Below are 7,500 nucleotides of genomic sequence, written 5' to 3' on the forward strand. Positions count from 1 at the left end.
TGTGTGTGTGTGTGTGTGTGTGTGTGTGTGTGTGTGTGTGTGTGTGTGTGTGTGTGTGTGTGTGTGTGTGTGTGTCCTTGCAGCCTGAATCCATAGGCGTGTATATGTGTGTGTATGAGACTGCAATGTCTCACTGTTCATTCTGATGATTTTGGGTTGAGATGAATTAAATATCCATTAATTACTGCGTTTTCACACATTTGTTTTTACATCACAAAATCTAAATTATAATACCTTCAGTATTATGCAGCCTGAATTCACAGGCATTCTCACCATGTTTGTGTGCAGCTCCAGACAAACTAGCCAATATTAAGAGTGGGCTATAACCTACATCCAGCCATCATTACTAACCACAGTCCTCAAAGCACCTGTTGTATTTTCATGCAAGTATGTTTATGAGACCGTAGTGTTTCAGAGTCAAATGCTGCTACAAAATGTGAAGGTCCAAGGTCCAAAACAAAAGAATAATGTGCACAAATTTGTGTTCTGTAGAGAGCACACTGCCAGGGACTAGGGTTGCCAACCGTCCCTTGAAAAACGGAATCGTTCCGTATTTAGAAACAAAAGTATTGAGCTGAAAAGGGATGCACTTTGTCAAATAGTTAAAAAAATAATTTCACACACAAAAACAAGAGCTAAAAAATTCCCCACACTGGGAAGGGTGAAGACAATCGGGTCGCCCAGCCCTGGCCATGAGGTGTCCCTTATTTATTTTTCAGGGAGTTGGCAACCCTACCAGGCACCGAGAATTTGAAATAAATAAGTAAATAAAAATAATGCTATTTTACTGGCATTCTATCAAATGAAAATAAAAGCATCATATAGCACCAAAAATACTGCAATAAAAACTAGAAGGTAAGTTAAAATGTAGTTTGAGTAAATGTCTTACATTTTGTAGGGTATCACAAAAAGGAAGGAAAACATTGTATGATGATACAGATACTTTATGATATAAATGTAGTGTGTTCAGATATCCGTGTATGTGCTTGGGAAACATCATTACTATATCACTACTGTGTATTACACTGTTATATTATGAAAATGAGCACTTCACTCCCAGAGCAAACACAAATCTTTTTTTTCAATAATTCTAATAATGAATTCGCTCTTACAGCACACCACTGTAGCAATACTATATGTCTATAAAACATTTAATGACATGCAATATATCAGTCGTCCATATGATTTATTTTTATCTGCTCCTATTATTCCAGTTTTTTGTTATTCTGCTCTCTCAGTTCTACATCACAGTGGAGGATTTTACCAAATAAAACTTTTGTTTATTCGAATAATTAATCATTATAAAGTGTATACCAATGAAGTAAATTTCATTTGGCTTGAAATTTCATTTCAGAAAGATTTCTCTCTTTTATGGATTCTCAGAGTGATTTTGCTGTCAGCTGAAAAGCAGATGGCAGAGGCATGATTTCCTCTGTTTCTGCACTTCTTTTCACTGGTGTCTTTCAGACTGTGAGTCTACTGCAATCAGTGTCACTGAGGCAGTCTGTGCACTGGTCATTTCACACCTATCAGGTAAGGATCCAATCGGAGCTCTGAGATGATGATGACACTGAAATGGATGAAGATGGTGAAAACGCTTCTCTGAGACTTCCTCTTAGAGCTTTTTAGGAAAAAGAGGGATGGAACATTTTTGTTATTTTACTGAACAAAAATCAGTTTTAGCACCATTTTGAAGTTGGGTGAATTTCTAATGTGATGATAGAAGACCATAATGTGCTGCAAGAGCTTACTGGTGACTGGGTACTAGTTTAGTTTTAATCATTAATCAAACTGTCCAATGTTTCCCCTTTACCATCAATTGATTAAGTTATGTGAAACAATTACAACGGCATTTTGTATTTAAGCCAAACACTTATAATTGAATCACAGTTTTAAAGCAGTAAAAGAGACAGTCCAAGCCACCTAATTAATAAACATGAAATGTTATTATGTATTATTATCATTGCAGTATTCGTACCCAGTGTTTTATGTTGTTTCAGATTATTGCCAATTGCAGCTTGAACCTAATCCTTTCAGAGCCTCATTGAAATGCAAAAAGGTTGATGAGAGCACCTGAAAATGGAATATAATGAGCGTAGGTGTCCTAATACATGAATATTACTTTTGCAGAAGGCTAAGAGGGCTACATCGGCCAGTTGTAGTCTCACAATCAGCCCATATTAAGAATTTTGAGCTTGAGTGCTTTCTGAAATATTTGAATGTGTCAGTCAAAGGCATGAAAGTAAACTGAAGAAGATGTGCAGGCATGTGCAAATTTGATAGTATGATTGGTAAAAACGCCATCAAATTTAAGCTGACAGGTCACACTTTAACTTCATAATCATTACGTCACCTAGCACATGTAAAATGATGAGTTTGGAGCGGTAAGTAGGGCTGCACTCAGATACGCTTAAATCAAAACACTGGAGGCCATTCCTGGCACTGTCATTAATACTGAGGCTCATGGGTAACAGATGTGGCCTAATCAAAGATGAGCATGGAGACAAAAATAAATCCATCACCTGACTGAAGGGGGAATCAGTCTTGCAACCTTCAGTAATATAAAAGTTCATTTTTTTTACCTCCTTTTATAATTGCCAGGTTTAGAACAATTACAGATGGATGACACTTTTTTTTTACAGCCAACTGCCAGGTCAATGCGTCTGAATTGACAAGAAAATGTTTAGTTTTAAATGTGCAGTGACAGAAAACAAAAACATCTCGTTCAACTCTAAAAATAAATAGCACGAAAAAACATAATTTCCTTATAATGTTCTCCTTTATTGCTATCATGTCCAGTGAATTAACAATCAATTACAGTTTGAAATTATTTTGACTTTAAATTCATTAGGCATCCACAAAGGAGGTGATACTGAAAGGTGAAGTCAATGTCCTGAAATGTGCAAATAAAGTCCCATCTCATTAACTTTAAGTTATGTCTGTACATGTCCCCAGAATATAATGGCTCTCTCCTGATGGTAGATTAACACAGATCCTTGCTATTTTGTTCAGATGTGCTTTCAGGAATATTAAAACACAAATGAGGCCCCAAAGGGCTTGACCTTCCTTCTTCACAGCCTGGCAATGGCATACACACTTTTCTTATTATTGCTTTCTCACTGAGATCTCAGCTAAGAGAAATAGTTAGCAATGACACACCAATAGAGTGTGTCACTGAACATTTGAATTGAATTAATTTGTTGCAAAAGGAAAACCAGTTTTCAAAAGTGCACTTATTCACTTATTCTGCAGCTGCAGTTCACAGATGTCCTCTAAAGAGCAGCACACACAACGTTACTTTTTTCTTTTGTTTATTACATAATGCTAGCATATCCTGGGGACTATTTACAGCATTTTCCAACTATTTTCAACAGTCTTGATGAGTGAGTCATATTGAGGTGAAATATACTAATGTTTGTGCTCTCTTTAATACTACATCGCCAATACTTCTACTACTACTCTTCAGAAATTTAAATTTATTCCCATTTAGACAGTTTTACTGACCACTCACAGGGCTTTATGCTTGTTTTATGATGCTGCACTTGTGTCCATTTGGTTTGCCTACAGAGAGCCTACAGATGACTGCACAGAACAAACATGCTTCTATGCAGTCTTCTGAAAATCCAACATAGCTCAACTGTGAATAGGTCGAATGCTGATTGGCTGACAGCCCAGCCAGGAAACGAAAGGGAGCAACAGTTCACCAGGATCAGTAAAAGCATGAAAAAAGCCTTCAAGGGTCAAAACATACAGCATAAGAAGTACGCATGGTGTAGTAGACATTTTTCATTGTTTTTAGCATTTGGTGATGAGGAACAGTTAGAACGACCAAGGCCCTGAATGGGATGTGTACAATCGACAGAAGTGACTAACATCAAGTAATCCTACCAGTGTTAAGAAAAGGACAGCACAAAGGCTCTGATTGTGGCAGCGTAAGAACATACTGTAAGCAACAGAGTCTACCACAGCTGACTGCACCCAAGTAGACTGTGTAGGGATCTGTGTTAATCTACAACAGGGATAGGTTAGGACTTTCTGTAGCTCCGGAGGTAGAGCACCTCATCTACAAATACTAAACCCCAAGTTCGTCTCTGATGCATTCATCTGTGTGAATGTTAGATAGAAAGCACTTAGATAGAAAACATGGAATACAAATGGGTGAATGAGGCAAGTTGTTTAAAGTACTTTGAGTGATCAAATAGCTTCATAATAATTGTGTATATATTTTTTATATTAAATTCATATTATTTCATTTCAGTTCAAACATGAGCTACATTCCCAGAAAGTCTAACCAGTAAAAATACTAAACCTATTGTCATTGTTCCAGGATACTTCACGCATCGTCTTATCCTGACAGGAAACATGACATGTTGTGTTATTAGAAGCTACTTTTTCACACTGAAAGTTAGACTGTCGATTGTTTCCTGTCTCTGACCTTTAATAGACAGCAGTCCACAGACCTCATTCAAAGAAAATTAAACAGGGTCCTGACCTATCTCTTTGGCCAGGTTAGGACTATGTTGACCACACACACACACACACACACACACACACACACACACACACACACACACAGCCAAGCACTGGACAGATGGCAGAGCTGGACTGAATGACCTGCAGTCCCTGAAGAAAGCCAATCAAACACTGTCACAGAGAAGATGAAGTAAATAATGCCACAATCAATCAATGGGGCCATGAAATAACCAATTATATACTCAAAAACCAATAAAAATTCTTGTTCACTGCCCTCTAACTGCTGTGTCATGTTACACGTTGCCCTCTGGGTGCAGTTGTGAGGATCAGCAGAAAAGGCACTCTGTCCCTATGTTTGTTACTCTGTTTATTTGGTGCTGTGATATTTTTCACAAATATAGAATATAAAATCTTGAAGTAGATACTGCATAAGATCTAAAAATGACTTCAGTTTTACCTTTGACATTCATTTGCCCATAATGCAGTATAACATTGTTACAGTGGATACATAGACTGTCTGTGTAACATATCTGTCATTAATTACTGAAACTAACTGGTGAGATTTTTTGGCATAAAGGAAAACCACTTTAGGTAACACTTGATCCACTGAGAAAGAACGTGTAGATAAAATTTGTACCATTTTTTTAATCATTTTCATCAGTGACATAAAATATAAAGGAGATTGTCATTGAGACAAACTAAGCAAATCAACAAATCCATAAAATTATATCAGAGGGTTCCAACTTCGGGTGCCAATATAAAACCTTATCTCAAAGAGTGACTGTTGGAATTTAAACCTCTAACACAGGGTGTGCTGTTGCCATACCAAGATCTAAAATGCTTTCAAGCCTTCAGAAAATAGATGTGCATGCACATGAGTCTTGTAGGAGATTTCATTTCTCCAAATTATTCAAACCATGTGTACAGATCTCGAAAGACAGTTTGCACAGGACACACTTCCCAGGAAAAATGTTTAGTGTCAAAGTCTGTGTGAATACAGTCAAGGGATATTGTAAAAATGTGACCTGCTTTGGAGATGTGAAGAAACAGACCATAACAGCTAAACTAAAGTTTAAATTTCAGTTTAAAAAAAATCACTATTGTGTTTTCACTTTTTGCTACTGAGACCATTTTAGTCTGCTGTATTAAACTCTTTTCCAAACCTTGGTGACTATATTTACAAACTGAACTGAAAATGAGCAAAAGTCTCTGTGATGTGTTTTATTGTCAGTTTATGCTGGGACAAACACTTCCTGAATGGGAAATATAGTTTTGCATTGGATTAAATTGGACTCTGCACCTTATTAACTTCATGTTCACAAGATACTTAAAATATTAATGTAATTTTAAAACTGATAAGGTTTATTGTATAGTACTTATCAAAACCAGCAAATCAGTTAAAAAATGCTAATAAAGACATGTGGAATGTCAAAATAAGATACAATGTGATTATTATAGTGATGAACAACTTAAAATTAACATAAAAATCTAAAAGAACTGAATGCAGTTAACCAAAGAATGTCAAAAAAAATTTTTTTAAAGAACAAAAAGCGTATAATATGAATGAGTCTTTAATAAAGATTTAAAAGCAGACACTGATGACATGTGTCAGAGTTTTTTTGTTAAACACTACAGCCAACACAAAGTCCTAGAAGGCTTGTTACTCTTACTCTCTTACTTTCAGCAACAGCCTATTTGTTTACTCGGCTTATTACACCCCAATTTAGTTGCTCTAACGCACTGGGACGGATGATGATCACACATCGCCTCTTTGTCTACTGCAGCAAATTGACACTGAGAATTCAATCAACTTGGTGAACAGACAATTTAGATAAGCTCGAAAGTGCACATTTTGATTTAACAGGTGGTGCTTTATTTCAAAATGACTCCGTTCGCTTTGCTGGTTGAGCTCCCAGATCGCACCCAATCTGTCTTCCTTAGCCTCCTATTGGAATCCCGGACGAGCCCCCAATTGTAAATATCAACACTTCACCAAGTTCTTTTGATTCCTCAGAGGCATCCGATGGAAGACAAAACACTGCTCAGTAGAGAATTTTACACTTTATTACTTCTAGAAGGGGGATGCCTCCTGCATGACACATTGTCGCGGATCTCAAAATGGTGGTGGCATAGCATTATTATAGCAAATTATTTAATCCCAACACCAATCAGCATCTCCAGAATTGATGAAGTCACTAAGGAAGCTGCGACTCCTCTAAATATATTTTATCACGGGCCACGTACAGCTGATTTTGGCCTTCCATGAGTCAGACCAGTGAAACTGCACATTTAATCCCTATGATTAATTAGTATAAGAAAAAAAGTGTAATTTTAACAGTGCATGCATTTTTTTTCTGCATGATGAAATAAATGTGTCAGAGTGGCTCTACGGGTTTAAATTGTAAGAAGAAAATGTTTAAAATTTACTTCTGGTAGCTCTTTGCCCAGACTGTCTTGTAATTACGAAACAGAAAATTGTTTGTTTCACAGAAAAAGTCAAATTTTTTCTACTACAGTCCCATTATTAAAAAAAACAAAAAAAAACAAAAAAAACAGTGAAACATCTTTTCTGTTATTTAATTGTCTATCACTTACTTTACTACGTTAGTGTAGTATGAATGAAGCCTTGTGCAGGTCAATTAAGTCACAGTTAAAAATCTTATATTTACTCCCAAAGCCATTCAGTAAGGCTAAATTAGAGTGTTTGCTAGGCCACTTCTGCTTCCTGTGGCCTTATGTTTGACACAGCTAGTCTAACAGCCAGGGGACTGGATCTATCAGCTGTGTTTGAGCTGTTTTTGATGTCTAGATCATTTTTAACAGAATTGTTATCTTTTATCATTTTTGTAAGTATTATTGCTGACTGTTTAGTACCGACCATACAAGTGCGTGCATTTGTTTTAACTGAATGTTTTTTTAGTTTGTTACTAATTAACTGATATGTGCATTTGCAGCTGTAGGTAATATCCTCCTGAAAAACAGCCTATTCATTTATGTCCTCTGAAATGCAAATTTGTTTTTGGTCTG

Source organism: Pundamilia nyererei, unplaced genomic scaffold (assembly GCF_000239375.1).
Source record: "Pundamilia nyererei isolate P.nyererei 1_Seehausen unplaced genomic scaffold, PunNye1.0 scaffold00097, whole genome shotgun sequence".
NCBI classification, from domain to species: domain Eukaryota; kingdom Metazoa; phylum Chordata; class Actinopteri; order Cichliformes; family Cichlidae; genus Pundamilia; species Pundamilia nyererei.